Source organism: Acomys minous (genome assembly GCF_964271855.1).
Source record: "Acomys minous genome assembly, chromosome: 12".
NCBI classification, from domain to species: Eukaryota; Metazoa; Chordata; class Mammalia; order Rodentia; family Muridae; genus Acomys; species Acomys minous.
In genome coordinates, this window is record NC_140493.1 from 14,727,229 (window position 1) to 14,748,570 (window position 21,342).

Genomic DNA, 21,342 nt, shown 5'->3' on the forward strand with positions numbered 1-21,342 from the left:
TGCACCAGAGCCCCCTGGAACCAAAGTACTTGATGGTTTTTAAGCTGCCATGTGAGTGCTGAGTGTCACACCAGGGTCCTCTGGAAGAGCAGCCAGTGTCCCAAACCACTGAGTCACATCTCCAGCTAGATTCTTTATGGACGATTCTCTGTGACAGGTTGGGTACTGACCCACAGGTTCTGCTTCTCAGTGTGTGGGTTCATGCCCCCAACAAATACTCCTCACCACCCGTGTGTTTGCTTTCTTTAGTTTATATCTTGAATGTGTTTTAATTTTGTTCATCTGAAATTACTTTTATTATTTACACACATTTAAAAAATCTTATGTCTCGGAATTAACCAGACAAATCACCCCACCAACTAAGAATGGCCACGCACCACCACCCACGGAATCGAGAAAGACCTATCAATCTGTCAATCCTGTCCGTGTCCCGGCCGGCTGGTGGCACTCAGGGGAAGGATAGCAGGCTACCAAGAAGAGACTTGATACCCTATGAGCATATACAGGGGGAGGAAATCCCCCTTAGGCACAGTCATAGGGGAGGAGTAAGGGGAAAATGGGAGGGAGGGAAGAATGGGAGGATACAAGGGATGGGATAACAATTGAGATGTAACAAGAATAAATTAATTTTTAAAAAAAAGAGAAAAAAAAGGAAAAAATGTTATGTCTAAGAAATGTTTAAATTCTAGAGTTTATATGATAGCTACTGTTTTTTCATCACAAACACACAAAGAGGAGGTGTCTACACAACTTCTACACTCAAGCCAAGGGATTGGGTGTTTTTTTTTTTTTTACTATGTATTCCTCTTCTTTATTATCAATGATGCCTGGAGTTGTTATCTTGGAACTCAATTTCTAATTTGTAGTTATTATTTTATATTTCTGCTGCATTTTTGAACAATTAGCAGAGCTGTTTGGTCTCCTGTCTGCCATGTGTATTGAGATGTGAGTAGATTCTGGGCTCCCAGGTAGCTCACCTGTGGTAGAAAAAAAATGCAGCCTGGGCTGATGTCAGCTAGACTCACCATGCACCAGAGTTTCCTGGGCTCCTCTATGCACTCTGGCTGGAGATATCCAGGCAGAAAAGGTGATGTGAGGCTCTCATGATGCCTCTGCCTGCTCCTTTGCATCCACATTCTGGAGCCAGGTCTTACTGTTGGCTGACTTCCTAGCTGGTTGGACAGAGCCTTGGCACCTGTCCCCAGGTGTTCTGTGGCTGAGCAGTGGCTCCCAGCACAGCTGTGTCTCCTGAAGCGCAGCCATCCCTTCATGGCTATCTAGACTAGGCATTGTTGGGTTTGGCTTGATTTTGTTCTTTCTGTAGTGTTACTAGAAATCAAGCACTCACTTGCCCTCCTATGGACCAACTATTGTCTGCACTGTGTATTTGTGGGGGGGGGGGCACTGAAATAAGGAATGTTGGTGACAATGCAATGGTTTCATGTTTAAGAAACGAAATGCTATCTTTTCTGATAATACGTCAGGTGACTTCTATCCTTTAGGTCCTGAAGTGGTTCTCAACCTGTGGCTCATGACCCCTTTTGGGACAGGGGTCACATATCAGATATTTATATTTCAATTCATGAAGTAGCAAAATCACAGTTATGAAGTAGGAACAAAATAATTTATGGCTTGGGCTCACCACATGTTGGGGAACTGTATTAAGGGGCTGTAACACTAGGAAGGTTGAAAACCATCGCTTTAGGACGAAGCAAACTGTGTCCCACAGCCTGTAAGATACCAAGCAAGTGCTCCTTAAAATTTTAAGGTCTCCTTGGAAAAGGTGGCAAATTTACCTGGATCTATGTCAGTCAAAGTCACCTAATGTCTTCTCCACAAGACTGTGTAGTAAATGAATGCAGTTTGTGAGTAAGGCTGCCTTCTAGAATGCTCTATATTAGCTACCACTGTGTGTCACCAGCTTCTAGCTGCCACCTGTTCCCTGTGTTTCACACATTTCTACCACCTGTCTCAGCTCCTCTGCACGGCACCTGTTAGTCAGCCGTCTTCACTGTTTTGCCCTAGTTAGTTGTTGTAATCTCCTCACCTCCACTGTCCCAACCAGAAACCGAGGACTTGTCTGTGAGCTGCCACACTAAGTGGCCCATGCTATGCTTTCTAGTTGTGTCCTGATCCCTATTTTGGCAGCAGGCTCTTCACTCCAAAGGAAAAGAGCCCCTCAAGGAGGGCTCCCGCTCCCCTCCACCCATAACACAACCACCCTGAGCTCAGTTAACATTTAACACAACCCTCTACAGCCCAGCCCAGGTACCCATTGCCATGAGAACTAGACGTGAAGAGGGGCAGGACCTCAAGGTGGACATCATGCAGCTACTCACTCATTTCCGCTGAGCCTCTGACCCCTGGACGTCTGAATACTGTGACTCCCTCTTGGACCCTCACTCCATCCTCTCGGCAGGAAGTCCATGTGGACTGTCACATCGTCTTAGAGCCCAGCACGAGAGGAGCACCCAGTGTTTTATGGCTGTGATTGACATACTTCCTTGCCATGCTTTCTGCTACACCTACACTTCATTGCAAGCATCTGGGAATCATCATCACTTTTATCAAAGACTCCTTTGCCTCCTTGAGTACAACTTTGAAGATGGCATTTCCAGAACTATCTATAGGCTACTCATGGCCTCTCCCTTCTCTGTACCTGAGTGGTGTAGCAATTTCCCCTGGAGTTATAATCTTCCCTCTTGTACAAAAGCTGGTTCAAACTAGGATGTTCTAAGGGGAGGTAAAACATTCTGTCCTGCAGAGATTTTTCTCAAGCCCAGGAAGCAAACAACTCAATAGCTTCAGGAAGTACCTGAGACTGACCAGACTCACAAGGCTCCTCTCTCCTCAAGCTCACATAAGCAGCAAGAACTACTGAGGGGAGTGGAACTAGGGGAGAGAGTTGGGGGGGGTTGGAGGTGAGGGTGGGATCTTAAATTAAGTGAGCTGCCTGGAAAGGGCTGAGGCCAGCTGAGCTGCCTGGAAGAGGTTCAAACCAACTGAACTACTGGAAAGGACACTCTATAACCTGTTAAGGCCACTGAAGGCTATACCATGTGTTTCAGGTTTCCAGAGTTCGTGAGCTGTCATCTGTGCTGGCGTAAGCATTTGGTGATGCAGCTGTCTGAGTTATTTCTGTTCTTATACCTGTAATGTAAGCTCAATTTTCTTAACAAATATATTTTATTACGAACTTATTAACCAACCATGTGTCACTTATAACCCGACTAACCTAAACAATAGGAAAAGAGGATTAAAGAATACAATAACAAAACTGTAAGGATATTAGTTCCGAGGAACAATTCTCCTGGAGTAATCAGCAGGATTTCTTCTGCTGGAACCTGGAGTAACTAGAACCCGGAACCTCAGCAGGAGCCAGAGCCACGAAGCCTTCCCTCGAGCGGTTCTCTCTAGGAGTGTCTTGAAGTGGAGCAGTGAACAGCCCAAACTATCCCAAATCTCCAAAAGCTCTGCCTCCAGTTTTGGGCTCATTACTGTTCACGGGATCTTTTCAGCTGGCAACAATCAAGCTCCCGCAGGAGGTGGTTTGTGGATTAACCTCACCTGTTCTCACAAGACCCTTCTGATCCCACACTTGGGATCATAACAAAAACAGGTTTATCTTTCCTTCACTATAACACTCATTAAATTCATTGGTCCACCAACTTGAGCGTTGGTGGTATCCGTACCTCGGTCTATTGTCAGTTCACTCTCTGAGCTAAAAAAGATGTTTGTGCACATCTCCTCAGGAAGAGTGTCACACAGCAATCTGTATGCTGAGGCAGCCTTATAGCTATCGTCAGAAATGGTGCCAAGTAGAGGGCAGAGTGCTTGCTCCCTTTTTGGAAGCTTGGAATCAGTTAGCCAGAAGCAAGGGCCCTTCCAACCCATCTTCATGTGGTAGGAATGGGTACCCACTCTGCCAGGTGCTACATGAAATGTGTGCTTTCTCAGTGTGAGCCTGTGAGCGGAGCCCACTGTTTTGGATACTCTAAGTATGAATTCTTTGCTGTGCTTGGTGGATTCTGGATCTCCATGTTGCAGTGGAGATGAAGAGGGTATGGGAATCCCTGACCACTCCCTTGATGGGTCACAGTGGGTCAAAGTGACCTGGCCATAGTTTTCTCTCTCCCAGAGTTGCTCCCTGGTGTGGCTCCTGAAAGGTAACTTGGCGGTGGCCTCTGCCCATGTCCAGTTCCTTTTTGCCAACTGCTGCTGCTTCAGTTTAAGTGGGAGACATGAGAAGGAGTCGTTAATTCAACTTCCTTAATACATAGGACATGCAGGCAGGCAACAATCTAAAACCAGCATCATTAGGGCATTACAGAAAAGCTAAACTTAGTTACAACAAAGTAACAAATCCCTCTTTTAAGTTGTACTACTATTCAAACATCTTTAATTAATGCTGTGTGTGTGTGGGGGTGGTGGTGATAAAGGATACTGAAGGGTTTTTTTTTTAACGCTGGAGTAATTATACAAAACCATTAATATCCCCCCAGGCTGGTGGTCACAAAGTCCTAATGGCTATTGACCCAACTCTGCCCTGGAGTGACTTAATCCAGAGGGGACTCAGCCTGTTTCCTATCTTCAGAACCTCAAAGGTCAATGCCATTGGCTTTGTTTGAGGACAAAAGTCAGACCCAGATGGCCCTAGAGCTTCGGTTCGGAAAATTAATAGTGTAATTAATGGAAATCATTATTAAACCACACAATTAACATCTGAAAGCAAGCTTTGCCTTTCCACGGTGCTCCCGGGTGTGCTTACAGATGGGCCGAGAGAGTTGTTTGTCGAGTTTCTATTATGGCTGTAGCTCTACCCAGACGAAGGTTAGGGACCCCACCTGTGATTTTTCTAGAGCGTGAATGAGAATGTATTCAGAGGATACCTCAGAAAGACTTCAGGGGCCACCAGGTCCAGAGAGAGAGAGAGAGAGAGAGAGAGAGAGAGAGAGAGAGAGAGAGAGAGACCCTGCTTCAAGGGAGTAAGACGCAGAGTGATAGGGCACACACAGGTTACTGGATTTCTCTCCATGGCTTGCTAAGCCTCTTCAACACAAGGCCAGCTGTAGAGGAGTGACACCACTCACAGTGGGCTAGGCCCTCCATATATTAATCAAGAAAATGCCTCACAAAGCTACAGGTGAATCTGATGGAGGTAGTTCTTTATTTGAAGTTTATAGAGAGAACACTGGGCATCTTCTTTTGCCTCCATGTGTGCATAGGTACAAGCACACATGCATACAGATGTGTATACAACACCACATACTTATATTACACACACATATAGATGATGATGTGATGATGATGATGATGATGATAAATTCATAATAGTCTTTATTTATATATGTATTTTTTTATACAGAGTTTCTCTTGTAGTCCTGGCTGTCCTGGACTCGCTTTGTAGACCAGGCTGGTCTCGAACTCACAGAGATCCACCCACCTCTGCCTCCCGAGTGCTCGGATTAAAGGCTTGCGCCACCATGCCCAGCCATAATAGTCTTTAATTCAGTTTTGTTGACACACAGGTCAGGCTGACAAAGTTTAGAATCATCACTGTTATGACCAAGGACATCATTGCTAATGGCAACATGGTGACACTTCTAAGGAATTTATCACAGTGAATAATCAAAACAACTTAAAGGCATGCATTCACTAGTGTTTGCATCCTCAGAAAAGACACAGAACACCAGGGCATGTCCAGCAACCCTGGGTAATTTGATAAGTGCTGGTGTATCGTGAAGTCCAGTATCACAATGACTACAGAGCATCGTGGAGTGTGCATGACCTGATCTGACAGAGTGGGCAGAAAGGGAAATGGCCCTAGACTGTTCAGATGTGATCAAGGCATTAGGGGAAGCTACATCTATCTGCTGATGTGCAATGCGTATGCTGATAGAAGGCGAAGCTTGTATAGATGAGAAACAGTAGCAAGTGGCAGGTGGGTGGGGTCTGGTTTGAGAAGGACAGAGGAACAGAGAGCCAGGCAGTGGGGGAAAAAGTGTTGGGAAGGTAGGCCATTGACAGCTACCACCTTAGGACCGCCCCACAGATGACAGGCAAGGTCACAGAAGGGAGCCACGTAAAAGAGATAAAAAATCAGTGGCAAAAATATCAAACCTGCCATTGTCTATGAATTTATTAATTGTTCTTTGCCTCTTTCCACCAGAATAGGAGAAACCATGGATTTTCCTATTTGTTCACAGATGACTCAGAAATATTTAAGTAATCTCAGACACGTGGTCACACTCTGTGAATATGGACTGAGTGAGAAGAAAGGGAGAAATGTAACTTATTCCCATTGCGTGGCCATTGCATGTTAGCCAATCCCTGTAGGGGTCAAGGCATAGATCAAGCAAAAATCACTGGTACCTTTATAAAGAAGATTTAGTGATTAAAAAAAAAAACCTCCACATCACTGACACATCCCCAACAAAAGGAACATAGAAATGTGGGGAAAAATATTAGAAATGACCTTAAATAAATGGCTCATGTATTGGATGAATTTGTACCCCAAACAATGCATATTTCACATCCCCCCAATCCCGCCCCCTGCCAAGTGAATCTGTAAGTATACATTAATTCAGATAAAAGTCTCGGTGATTTTTCTAAAAAATGAATTTTGGAAAATAGATGCTAAATTTAATTGTAAGAGTGAAAACACAAGGGCATAAATACTCTGAACAGATGTGAAGATTTCATAGAGTAGATCCAACTGGTTGACTAAGAAGAGGTGGATGAACCAGCAGAACAGACAGGGGCCCTCAGTAGAAGGCACAGCTTGCTCCGGGCAGAAACCTTGCTGCTGCAGAAGTGAGTATGTGCATTAACTGCTCAGAGGGAAGGAGCCTCTATGTGTGGGGAATGGATGAGAAACAATATGTGAACATGTATTGCCACTCCATATCTATGTTAGCTTTGTTTCTGTTGTTGAGATAAAATGATCCAAGAAGAAGCAGCTTAGGCAGTAGGGTTCACTTTTGTCTATACTTCAGGAGAGTCAAGCTGACAGAAACTTTAGGCAGCTGGCCCCATCACAGCCAGTCAAGAGCAGAGTGAATGCAAGTATGCTTCATGCCCAGCAGGCTTTCTCTACTCCACAGCCCAGGGCCCAAACCCAAGGAGTGCTGCTGCCCACATTTTAGCTGGGTATTCCCACATCAGTCAAGGCCCTGAAGACAGACAATCCCTCACTGATATGCCCATAAGTCAATATGATCCAGACAACCCCTCACTGGTGGCTCTTGGCTTAGCAAGCTAATGATTACATGCAACATCACAGACACCCGCCTCTCCACTTGTCAACTTGATGTCCCAACACTTTGAGCTATACCCTACCGATTGTCCCGAACAGTTTGTTTTATTTCATAATGTGAACTATAGTTCAACTTTTATTTTATTTTTTTAAATTTTTTTCTTTATTAATTTATTCTTGTTACATCTCAATGGTTATCCCATCCCTTGTATCCTCCCATTCTTCCCTTCCTCCCATTTTCCCCTTATTCCCCTCCCCTATGACTGTTCCTGAGGGGGATTACCTCCCCCTGTATGTGCTCATAGGGTATCAAGTCTCTTCTTGGTAACCTGCTGTCCTTCCTCTGAGTGCCACCAGGTCTCCCCCTCCAGGGGACATGGTCAAAGGTGAGGCACCAGAGTATGTGGCAAAGTAGAAGGATCCAGAGGGTCCTAGAAACCTACAAGTAGAACATTATGATAGGCAGATTTGGGCCCAGGGGTCCCGCTCAAACTAAGGCACCAGCCAAGGACAATACAGGCGGTAAACCTTAAATCCCTACCCAGATCTAGCCAATGGACAGAACACTCTCCACAGTAGAGTGGAGAGTGGGATATAGTTCAACTTTTAAAAGTCACAAAGTCCATAAAAATCCTGATGTGTTGAAAGTCTGGCACTACCTATGTCAATGTACTGACTGTGATCATGTACAGAATTGCCATGTGTGGACTTGCAAGAGGCTCCATGTATCAGCATGTTGTGCTCTGTATGTACATGTAGAATCAGCAACATCCTCCTGCTGCTGGATTTAATCTCCCTTTACACAACGCACAGATATGGAACCTAGGCTGACTGATGCAAACAAAAACATAATGATAATTTGGAAAACAATCTCAGAGAGTATTTGTATGACTTTGGAATAGGATAAGTTTTTATTGTACAGGGTACAATAAGCAGTAACCAAAAAAGAAAATGCTTGATGAGTTTGAATGGCATCAAATTAAAAAGCCTCGATGGCAGAAGATACTAAGGAAAAGGTGAAAACACAGATGTCTGCCAGAAAGAAGTTGTGTGCAGTGTCTGACACCTCAAGAGTTCACATCTGAGCACTAAGAAAAGGACCTGTACAATTAGTGAGGAAATGCACACTTGTGATGTCCATGGCCCAAGTGCATGATGGGCAATCTAGAGAGAATAAGGAATAATTTGCAAGCTGAGTGCAGAGAAGCCCCTGTGCAGTGAAAGTTATGAAAGTTAGTGTCAACACAGCACACACCAGCAGCGAAGAGTTTTGTGGGCTAATTCTTGAGGTGCACACTTAGGTCCTGTTCAATTGTTTTCTGATGTACTCTGTGTGCTTTAAACGCTTTGTAATTAAAATGATGTTTTTAAAGCTTAGTATTTAATAATGTGGGTACACACTGACCCAGCAACACACAGCTCATATCATAGCTGCCCCAGAAGACAGATGCCTGCATTGTTTTGCTTGAATGTCACCCCTCCTGAGAGCTGTCCCCAGACACACAAGCTACACACAGTGGCCACTCCCCCCACCTTGACTTCTTTTTTTTTTTTTTTTTTTTTTTTTGCGGCTGCTGGAAACTGCATCATTCATAGGCTTGCTTGGTTTGTGATTGACCCTTTCTCCCACAGTGAGATGCAAGCCTTGGCACTCTTGAGGTGGTGACCACCAGTCCCAGGAGCTGAAGGAAGTGGCCACATGGACAGCTCAGTTCCTGGGCTCTGCATCCTTCCTTTTCCAAGTCAAGCACAGACTGAAGAGGGTTGCAGACAACGCCTAAGGAGCAGCTCACAGGAGTGTCATGGCTGCATATTTCTTCAGACATGCAGAACCCTTCAAAGAAGGAGGCACCCATACCCCTCACCCATCTGATTTCACATGTTACTTGAGAGGGTATTAGAGAGAATTAGGGTATAAAACAAATAAAGAGCCATCCTCATCAATAGAACTTGGAGAAAAAAAAATCCATACCATTGCATGGGTGTTTCACGGCAAGAGCTGCGTTCTGATTCCTGCTGAGTCCAGCACTTTCCTCTGGGCTCCTCTGAAGTTTCTGTGTCTGTGCCTCCCTCTCTGTCTATCTCTTGCCCTGGTTTTTCCCTGCCAGTCACTGACTCTCATGCTATAGAGATAAACGTGCTACTGCTACACACGAAACGCAAACTGGAGCAGCTTATTCACCTAAGCTTCCTTTTCCTTCTAATGGGAGATGCTTTCATAGCCATCTCATCTGACCATGCCATTATTGTCCTTAAGGATTTGCGAACTTGTAGGCAAGACACAGACCACTCTCTTTGTGGGATCCATCTGAGGCTGTGTTCCTAGTGCCTTTCAAAGACATTTTCCTTCCAATCCCCGTTCTGCTGGGTGGCTGACAGGAAGAGTGGTGAGCCCCCCATTGGGGAGCCATCTGCAACCTTTATCCTCACTCATTGGGAATCTAGCCAGGAGCCAGCAGTCCCTAGGTGCCATGCCTCTCGCTGAGGTGAAAAGGGGATTTTGACAAGGAGGGTATGCTAAGGGTCTTCTATTGATGTTAAAACACATTGTTGTGGGGTAAAGTCTCCTAAAAGGGGACCCTAAGAAACAGAAGCAGGTTGGGGTAGGAGAGAGTTCTGTTGAATGCCTCTGGGAAGCCAAGGTAGGTGAGGCAGACTTCCGGTGGCTGTGCCCTTCTACATGCTCTGCAGGCCGCGGGTATGAAGTCATATTCATGAATGAGATGAGGCCTAAATATGAGGCTGCTGTGTGGTCCTAACCTTAGCCTCAGAAACCGGTTCAGAGGTAACACACACTCAGGCTCCCCAGAGCTGGTGAGTGGTTTGAGATAGGAGCTGTCTGGAAGAATGAGCTGGGAACTGAAGCAAAGTGCACATGGGTTAAGAAAGACTAAAGTCACAAAGGGAAGACCCACTTTGGAAGTCTGCACTGTACTGTGGGCCTGGAGGATGACCTGAGGCGTGCTTCCTCCTCACACAGACCCAAGGCATCAGGGCCCACCCATCGTGGGATGAAACCTACAGCAGCCCAAAATGAACATTTTCCTTTAAGGTTCCCCCCCACCCCTCAGAAAGCTACCACAGAAATGGTCATATGGCCTAAGACCATGGAAATGTTCGCTAGGCACTATCTGGAAATGTAGAGGTTAATTGAAAGTAAAACCTCAGGCCTAGAGAGATGACTTAGTGAGCAAAGTGCTTGCTATATGAGAAGCTGAGGTTAGCACCCCAAAATCCACATAAAAGTGGACAGTAACCAAAGAACTGGGAGTGAGGAGACAGGAAATCCATGGATCTTGTAGGTAAAATTCAGACTCAGTGAGAAACTCCCAGGAATTACATGAAAAGAGAGAAGAGGGCACTCAGGGTCAACTACTTGCATATGCGTATGTGGGTGCACATGCCTCCCCCATAGACAGAAGAGAAAAAAAAATAAAAGCACAGGCCACTGATTAAAGAAAGTATTTGTAAAACATCGCTAAACATGGAATTTTATTCAAAACATGAAAACTGTTCCTGAAAATCATCAAGAAGGGCGCTCTTCAGCATCTTGAACAAGAAGCAAGGACGAGTCACAGGAAGGAGAAATGTGAAGAGCTGGCTAGCACGCTCCCAAGATCTTCTCAGCCTCATCATTAATCAAGAAAATTAAAATGCTGCGGATACTCCACATCTTATCCCCAGGATTAGCAGGAACCACGCAGGCCGACTGAGCAGCTGAGTATGGGTGACACAGGCTGAACAGAGGGGCTGCAGTCCTAGGGTCCTTGGGATGTGATGTGCAAGGGATTTAAAGGGACCCAGCAGTATCTTGTTCATGAGTACACAGTGATATGCCTCTCAGGATGCCCTGCAGAAGCACAAATGGGAACTAGCCTTGGTGCATTTTATTTCCCCAATAGAAAGCTGTCAGGAAGCGGAGATGGATAAACTAAGGGATGCAGGTCAAGATCAAAGGTTTTGAAGACTGAAGATGCTGATTAAGTACATGGAGGAAACCACTTGCCTACTTGTGTGTGTGTGTGTGTGTGTGTGTGTGTGTGTGTGTGTGTGTGTGTGTGTGTATGTGTGTGTGCACACGCGCGCGCAGCAAACGTGCACATGTGTGTGCTGTATGCTTGAGTGCATGTTCACAGAAGACAGAGGAGGGCATCCAGTGTCCTGCCTTACTCTCTTGAAATAGGCTTTCACTGAACCCAGAGCTAGGCTGGGACCGCTGCCCACGTGTCAGCCATCCTTACGCCTCCACCACACACAGCACTGGGCTTACAGTACGTGAGTGCATGCCTGGATGTTTACATAGGTGCTTGGCTCCATCTCAAGGCCTCATGCTTGTACAGAATCCCCCTTACCCAGCGATCATTTCCCCAGCTCCCCACCCCACCCCGAATTGTTTTGCACGGGACACACAGTGCTCCCACCTAGCCCAGAGCCGGGCCTGCATCCAGTGAAAGCAGAACAGAGAAGGCTGTCCATGAACCCTTGGACAGAGCTAGCACCAGGCAGAGGACACTGGACACCCAGGGGTTGGGACCAGGACTTGCCAGTTCCTGATGCCCCCTGGGATCCTTAGGAAACTGTCTAAAGCAAATACTAAATATCTGCTTTGTATTATTAACTTCTTTCTGGGTTTGAAATATTTTGTTTTCTAAAATGTCAAGTGTGAAGTTGATAGAACTTTTGGAAAGACGAGAGGACTGCAGGCAGTGTGCAGGGTGGAGACCCCAGCAGCTCATACTTTATCCTGTGTGTGTGTGTGTGTGTGTGTGTGTGTGTGTGTGTACACATGTGTGTACATGTGCGTGCGTGTGCACTTGCACATATGCACACCCCTTGGTGGGCATTCTATCTGCATGCACAATTTCCCCACGGAGTAAGTGTGTGGACTCTCTGTGTGCACTCTCACACAACACTTTCACTACAGAAGTATGTGTATACATGATACAACTACACGTGTGCTCTAAAAATAAAGTCCTGTGCTGTTTGTTTAATACTCTGTGAGGGTGTGTGTACATTGCATCTGTGTGTCCATGTAGGTATGTGTACGTGTGAAAACATATGCAGCCATGTATAATACCCTACCCACTGTGTGTCCTTGCATGTATTAATGCATAGTTATCTTTGTGTAATATTCAGTCACTGGGTATGTATGAGTGCATGTGTGTCCACACAGTTGTGTGCACATATAATACATACTTATTGTGTATGTTTGTGCATGTGTATCCCCACATGTATATCTGTGTATGATACACACTCACTATTTGTGTGTTTGTGCATGTGTATCCATGCATGTATATCTGTATATGATATACACTCAGTGTGTGTATGGTACATGTGTGAACATGAGTATCCATGTATAATACCTGCATACTGTCGTGTGTGGTATGTGTGTGTGTGCATGTGTGTGCATGTCTGTGTGTGTCTGTGTGTGCATGTGTGTGTATGTCTGTGTGTGTCTGTGTGTGCATGTGTGTGTATGTCTGTGTGTGTCTGTGTGTGCATGTGTGTGTATGTCTGTGTGTGTCTGCGTGTGTGTGCATGTGTGTGTATGTCTGTGTGTGTCTGTGTGTGTGTGCATGTGTGTGTATGTCTGTGTGTGTGTGTGTATGTGTGTATAATGACAGGATTTTGTCTCTGCAGTTCTGATTCACATTTCTCCACACTGTTCATGGTCTTCTCTCCTCAGGTTTTAAACTCTGGAGAACAGGTGCACCAGGCCTTCTGTTTGTACAGACTCAAGCCTTGTGCCTGCCTTCCTGTCCCAGCGCTCAGGCTATCCCACAGCAGCACATTCTGCCTCTGCAGTGCTGCCACCTCTACTGCATCTTTGTGTGTTTGCTCACTTGCCACCATCTGTTACTTGCTCTAGACTACAAGCTCCACTAGGAAAGGGACACCACCCATTCCATGTGCCCACTGCTCAATCCCAGTGCCCCAGTGCAGCTTGTTAGATATTACGTATGCAGTGAGTGCAAGTGTGTACACCTGCTTGTGTTCACGGGAGCATGCGTGTGAGAACCTGCACCTGTGGCCATCCATTTGTGCATACAAATGCAAATGACTTTCCCATATGTTAATTTAGAGGCGTGGATATGTGGGAGGCCTGCACATGAATGTGTGAGTATAAACATATGTATGAGAATAAATACACATGTACAACACATGTCAACATGTACATGTGATTGAATATATACATGTATAGACCTGTACATATGCTTGACTATGTAAATATATCAACACATATGCACTTCAGTCCACAAACATGGCTGACCATGTTATTTCAGTGAGTTTTAAGTCTAAATCTGTTCACTGACTGTTTTGTTACCGTGTACAGTTCGCCGGGTTCTGAGTTACTTGAGGATGAAATCAGGTGGTCATGCACTCTGAGATGTTCCTGGGGTACTGACTTGTGTGTGAAGGTCAGGTATTCAGTGTGGCTGCTGGATTCCATCCTTGGCTGCCGAGATGTGTCTCAGCCTCCCTGAGGAAATGCTGTCTAGCGTTTTGGCCAAAAAGCTCCACTACAGAAAGCTGACTCAGAAACAAAGGGAAGCATCAGCCCAGAAGCAAGGACAGAGCATCGAGGATGTGAGATGGAGTAAGACTGTGGTCATGGGAGGTGGCCACTGCTGGGCCTCCCGTCTCCACCAGTAGCCAGCGACGGCCCAACATGCAGAGCTTTTATCTGAAGTCGAGCCAATGTGCTTAATGAGGACTGAATTGGCACTCACGGGGACGAGATCACACCAGCAAGAATGCACAGAAGTGGAGACAAAGAGGATATGAAAAGTACAGAAAGTGATGAGCAGACAGCCAGGACAAAGACAAGACACAGAAAAGCACACTGGGCGGGTATTGGGGCAGATCGTTCAGTGTGTGGAGTGCACTTCTGGGAAGATTTTCCATTGACATATAGGTTGTCTGCACAGTGGAGTCAACCAAAGGCTGAAAGTCATGGGAAAGCAGTGGGGAAGGCAGGGTACGCCTCTCCCAGCATAGGCTGTGCACCACTGATGAGGGTGCAACAGACATGGGGCAGGCAAGGCAGCATAGGGGGCTTCAAGTGCATCAATGCACCAGGCACTTACCCCAAGCCTGAGAGTGAGGTGGAGCCTGTTCCAAACAGAAAGTGAGACAATTAAAGTGATCATGTACGTTTGTGGGTTGGTTGCCAAAAACCACAGAGATCACTGGCACTGGGCAAAAGACAGTGGGAGGTGGCTTTGGATGTGTGGAAGCAATGACAAATATGTCATAAGTCTCAGACGATTCCCATGGGGGACCCTGCTTATTCTTGTGGATCCAAATGGGCCAGCATAGATCAAAAGAAGCCTTATTTACACGTGGCCGAGCGATGGAGCACGCAGGGCAATGAGCCTGCATCCAGACACTTGCTTTGTAGGATACCAGCTGCTTGTCCTCACACTCTCTGGGGGCCGTAGCACGAGGGTGGCAAGATATAAACCCCACAGCACAGAAGCTTAGGTGCACCCATTGCTTCAATATTTAATATGTTAAATATACGCTAGAATGCCCAGGATAAAAAGACCCACAGTTTGCTTTAATTTAATTAATAATGTATGCATTGTTCATCTCCTATGGACCATCTACCATGTAATTCAACGTGGGAGAGTAAGGCAAAGTCACAGCCTCTGCGTGCTCATAGAAAACATCTTCAGTCCATCACTGTTCTCATGAATATTTCCTGAACTTACTTTGCATGTTCAATATCTGGTTATTGTACCACCATGATGACGGGGTAGAGAAAGAAAAGTGGTCCAAGGGCCAGATGAGAGCATCATCTTTGGGTAGAGGGAATCTTAGAGGGCTGTCTATGGGAGGAGGTATCAGTTTACAGAGATGGAACCAAGTATAGGCTGAGAGATGCGGGCGGGGGGGGGGGTGTTACCAAAGGGTATAACAGATGCCTACAGAGGTGTGGTTGGTTATGTGTGAGTTCATCCAGGAGCCACTTTATCACACAGGATCTGCTAGTGAGTGGATAAATAATCCCTCCCAACAGAGGTTCAGAGAGGTCTGTCTATATGTTCATAAAATGGAAGGTGCTGGACCCAGGCAGGGACTCTGATGCAAAGAAGCCGGGTGTGCAGTAGGCAAGAATGAAAGGGCCAACCAGCTGAAGGCCCTTAGAGCATTCCAAGGGACCTACCCAGGGGGCAATCTGAGTTTCCATCTTTGTGATGTTCTGAGGTTGAAGAGACTGCACTGTGGGAGGCGCGTGCTCCCTCTGAGGGTAGAATACAATTCTCTCTAACACGTTCCAGGCTGCTGTAGACTTGACTGTGGATCAGCTGGTTTGGGTGTAGGCTCTGGGTTTGGAAAAGGCTTGAAGACAAGCTGTGTCAACTCTGCCACCAATGTCCTTGGTACTAGTTTACCCACTGGCAGGAGACGATCAGCTCCAAACCCCTTTCCTTTTGCAGAGGCTGTGGTATGGCCTGGTTCTCTGAAGAGCGGCTATGCAGCCCTCCTGGAGTGGTAAACAGAACAGAGAGCTTTTTGAGTTTATTTTTATAGCTCTTGCATTTATTTATATTTATCAACTGTGTGCCCATCACTACAGTCTCTTTGGAGGGTTTTCAAAAATTAAAGAATCACAACTAAAAATACTGACCTTGATGCTCAGTGTGCATGGATAAACTCCCCAGTCCCAAAATGCTGAGCAGGGAAGTGACAGAGCCTGCCTTGGCTCTGGGGGGCCACAACTGTAGGAAAGAGGCACCTCTTCCACACTTTGCACCCCAAATAGCTCTCCCAAATGTCTAGATAAGATCATGCCAGGCAGAGAGCTGAAATCCTCTCATTTCATCCCACCCAATTCAAACGCACCTTGAGCGAGCCTTCAATTATTCAGTACAGGCTCAGGAGCTCTGGGCGGCCCAGGAATGTGAAAGGAAACACCCACATGTGTAGTCCTGGATACACAAAGCTCAGGATCGTGGGTGATGAGCAGGCTAGAGGATAGTTTGGTGTCTTCTGTGATAGAGACCCAGGACAGAAGGGTTGAGATACTGAAGAACCCACAAAAGGGCTGGAGTGGGCAGAGGAAGCTGCCCAGACACAGTGGAACGGTGAGCAAGAGAAATAGAGACAGAGGCCCGAGGTGAAGGGAAGAGTGGCCTCTGAACCCATGTCAGGGAAGGTGTCACCAGGGGCCATGCGGAGATTCAGAGCTGTACCCCAAAATGAGGGGAGTCAGAAGAAGGACCAGCCAAGGCAGAGCCTGCCTGTGGCTCTCTCAGGATATCCCTGATGCCAAGAAAGAGGATGCCCTCCTTTGATTTCCTGTCAATGAGCCACTGGGTGGTTTTTTTTTTTCTCTATGCCTGGAAAGGTAAAGTAAGGAAGGATCTGAGTGATAAAAGCAAAGGAAATTGTTTGACTCCAGAAAGGCTAGTTTTCAGGAACATTGGAACACCTGATTCAGACATGAACCCTGAGACGAAGGGCTCTTGAGGCACCTGGGTGATGGATGGGTGGTCAGTCCCTCAGCTGGAGGACTCTTCCTATGAAACTTGAGTCTCTGTGACATGGCCAGGGGGACAGCAGTGACCTTGAAGAACAGAAGAGAGCCCATGGGAAACTGACTTCACAGAAATCAAAGATCACGCAGTCACTCTTGTGTGGCCTGGAAGGACGCTGAACCACAGCCTTGCCTCTGCTGTGTCAGGAAGCACAGAAGCTCGGGAGAACTTCAATCTAAAGGAACAGAGAGGGTTGGTGGGCCTTGGAGGAACACCTCCCATTAGGTGACCTACAGCACGACTCAATTTACACAATAGCTCAAGTCACAATAGCTCATTTTGTTAGCTTTGTGACCTGGGTGGTGATGCACAGGAGAGGCGTCCAGAGTTCACTGTGTGTCCATGGTTAGTTCATTTTTTATTTTACAGTCGACTTGACATAACAAAGAGCCACCTGAGAAAAGAGAGTCTCAATTGAGGAGTTGCTCAGATCAGATTTTGGAGCTTTGGGCTGAAAGAGCCATTGAATAATCAGAACTTAATGGGCTGTTCTGTGAGAACTTGGAAGATAAGATAATGCTGAGAGCAATGCAGACAATAGAAACCTGTCTTGTGAAGTTTCAGTGGGAAGCAAAAACTCTATTGTGGCTTCTCATGTGACATCTTTGAGTTAGGAATCGGTGGCTTTGGTCAGTTGGAGTTGAAGGTGTCAGCTCTGGTTCCTGAAAGACCAACGTTCCTGAGGCAAAATCTTCTGGGAAGTATTTCCTTAGGATCAGCACACAGAAGATGTGGTCAGGTAGAGGCGAAGGCTACATGTCAAGCTGCCAGGAGGACATGCCAAGTAATTTGTAAGAGTGCCCAGAACGGTACTAGTTTTGAAGGCATGGAGAACAGCCAAGGCTTGGAACTGTGTGGCAGGGTTGGAGTCTTTCTGAAGAGAGGCCAGGAGAGGTCGTCGGTGAAGGCGCAGCTTCAGTTACAGCAGAGACTGGACTGTCAGAGATGCTAGGACCCTGCGATTGCTACTAATGATAATGGCAGATATGGAGTGGAGCAGCATAAGCCGATGGGACAGACTGCATGTGCTGTAGGTGGCAGAGCTGGAGAGGTGGAGCTGCCCAGGCCTTTTGAAGCTGAGAAGATCAGAAGTGAGATCCAGATGCCAGACATGGTGTTACAGGTTTGATCTAACACTGTTGGACTTGGGGTTTCTGCTTTGATCTGGTTGTAACTGTGCAATGGTTTTTTTTTCCCTCTTAGAATAACAAAGTGTATAACCTTTTTTTACAAACAAGAGCTCTGAGATGAGATATTTTAGACTTTTAAAGATACATTGAATTTTTAAAGTGTTGGAATTTAAAAAATTTTTATTTTATTAATTTATTCATATTACATCTTAATGGTTATCCCCTCCCTTGTATCCTCCCATTCCACCCTCTTTCCCATTTTCCCCTTACTCCCCTCCCCTATGACTGTGACTGAGGGTGACTTCCTCCCTCTGTATATGCTCATAGGGTATCAAGTCTCTTCTTCGTAGCTTGCTGTCCTTCCTCTGAATGCCACCAGGTCTCCCCATTAAGTGTTGGAATTTTTAAAGGTGATAGGAAATTTGAAGTTTTATTTTATACTGTGATAATAATAACATGAGATATTAGAACAAGAAAGGAAATGTTATGGTTTAATGATTATGTGTTTGCATGCCAAGTTAGCAAGGAAGGGGGTAAGTTTTTATTGCCAACTGAACGGTAAAAGCGCTATCAGAGAGGAGAAAGTCTCAGCTGAGGGACCAAATAGATCAGATTGGCCTAGACCATGTCCGTGGAGGACTGCCTTGACTGTTGATTGATGTAGAAGGGCCCAGGCTACTGTCGGTGGGGCTGCCCATGGGCAGGTGTTCCTCAGATGTATAAGAAAGCTGGCTGATTGTGAGCCTGACAGACTGAATCAGGAAGCACCATTCCTTCACGGCTCTGTTCCAGGTTTTTGCCTTCAGGTTCCTGCATTGAGTCCCTGTCCCAACATCCCTCAAGGATAGAATGTGACGTGGAAAAAAATAAGACAAAATAAAACTTTTCCTCTCTTAAGTTGTCTTTTTGGTCATGGTGTTTATCAGTGCAACAGGAAAACAAACCAAGAGAGTATGTATTGATCCCCATGCCAACAGGGCACAGCAGACTGAAGATGGGCCAGCCCAAGCTGCCCTCTGAGGAGGAGCCCCTTTCTACAGATACCAACATACCTTTGGTGGTTGAATAAAAATAGTCCCTATAGGCTCATACACTTGAACACTGATTCCTCAGTGTATGGTGCCATTTGAATTGGATTAGATGGATTAGGAGGTGTGGCCTTATTGGAAGAAGTTTGTCTCTGAGATTTCCAAAGCTCATGCCAAGCCAAGAGTATCTCTCTGCCCTTGGATCAGGCTGTAGCTTTCAGCAACTGCTTCAGCACCATGCTCTCTACCATTTTGATAATAGACTAAGCCTGAGAGTGTAAGCAAGCCTCCAATTAAATGCTTTCTTTAGTAAGTGTTGGCTTGGGTGTGGTGTCTCTTCACAGCAATAGAGCAGTGACTAAGACAACGTCACTGTTGTTTTTACACATTGTGCACCTATCACAATGGAGGCCTCACTTTGAGCCTGTACCCTCCAGCCCAGAGCAAGATGCAAAGCAAGTTGAGCACCAGAGAGCTGCAGCAATGGATAGCTGTGAGGATTGGCTTCCTCCAAGTTGTATGAGGACCTTGGCCTCCATGCCACCCACCTAGCCTCTCTTTGATGAACCTGGCTCAACCTCCAGCTTCTCTATGTCATGCCTCACAGGCAGGTCAGGAAAATCTAACTCCCAAACACAACATGAGCATCTACAGGAGAGCACAGAGAGGCAACAGCAAGCCTTTGTCACCCAAATATGGTTATATGAAGGATCTGGGTCATGATGGTGAGCCTCTAAGCACATCTCACTTCTCCCAAAGTGTCCCATTTCCCTCCCAGCATGCACCATGCCTTCAAGAACACCTTATTTCTTTCTCTATGCCCTTCTCCATCATCTCAACCTAGCTTTGTCCTCCCAAGACCATATTCCATTCCCTGCATGCCCTATTCTAGTTCAACCAACCCTTTTGCTTCCAGCATGCCTGTTTTTCTCTAGCCACTGCCTTTTGTTTCTTGGAATATTTCCCTCCCTGTCCTAGGTCTGGCACCAGTTGGCAGAATGCTTGCATCCTGGAGGTCCTCTCTGCCATGTGCACACACCAGGCCAGTAAGCTTACCTACATAAAATTGGTCAAATGGTCTTGTGAACCAGGAGAGAACAAGGCATGAGGAAGTTCTGAGAAGGGCATTTCACAACTCCAGACCAGCAGCCAGTGGTCCTGCTTGTCTGGGTACATGTTATAAAAAGAACCAAAATGTGGTGAGAAGAGTCAGAGAGACGGGAGGAAGGGGGCATTTCCCCATGGATACCGCCATCTCTGTTTCTGAGTTCCAAGTCCTCCTGTGCTATTTGTACATGATTCTGAACAGCATCTGCCTCCCCTGGAGTCTCCCGCTGGTCTCTCCTGAGTGGTGTCCATCACACCTGTGTATGAAGAGGGCAGCCCAGTCCTGTGACCACTCTGCTATATAGGTACCCTTCATTCCCACTTGATGCTTCTTGCCTCCCAACTCTTAAATGTCCCCACTATCTTCTCTATTGATGCATACACCATGTTCAGCCTGGCTCCTCTTGATCTCTCACTGCTATCAGAGGAGTGTGTGACCGCCCCCCCACCTTCCACCCCAGGCATGCTGAAACCTAATTGATTAGCACTGAGCAGTAGTGTCGGCTTGGAAGGAATCTCACAGTAAGCTTGCAGTCCTTGTAAAGAGGTCTCAAGAGAATCATTACTTCTTTCACAACTCAAGGATGTAGAATGAAGGTGTTCCTGTGAGGGTCAGTCCCCAGTAGACACTGAGCTGGCATCTTTACCTGCACTTCTTGGCTCCGGGAGAGGGAGAAATGCAGTTCTGGTGTGTGTGAACCAGCCTGTCTGTGGTGCTTTGCTTTAGGAACCCTAGTAGACTCAGTCTCTCTTCAGCTAGAGCCAGCTCCTTGGTCCTAATGAGCTCACTTTCTGATGGCCACATCCTAGTGCAGGGTCCTGAGCCTCCTCTCTGTGCTTGGGCCTGCTGCCTTCACCTTAACTGACCTCACATTGTTGGGTAGATTCACCCATTCCACACAAGAATCTTTCCTACTTTTCATCAGACAAAAGGTTCTGTAGATAATATTCTTCTTTAAAACTCAGTAATTATGTATTTAGTTGCTACCAACCACAGGGAAAATATGCATATTAAAGATCCCATAATTATATAATAAGCACTTACTGTCAATTGCATTTTGTTACCATGTACTCTCCGTCCCCTTTATCTTAAAAAAAAAAACATTACCATAAATGCTAAAATAAATCAAGCACCAAGTGTCAGGTTAATGCAAAATTAGAGGTTTGCTCTGAGCACAGAGACAGGTTTCCAATCAAATCTGCTTAGTTCCAGTCATGGGGACTCCCAGGACTTGACAGGAGATATCTCTTCAGCAGAACTACCCTGATGATGAACT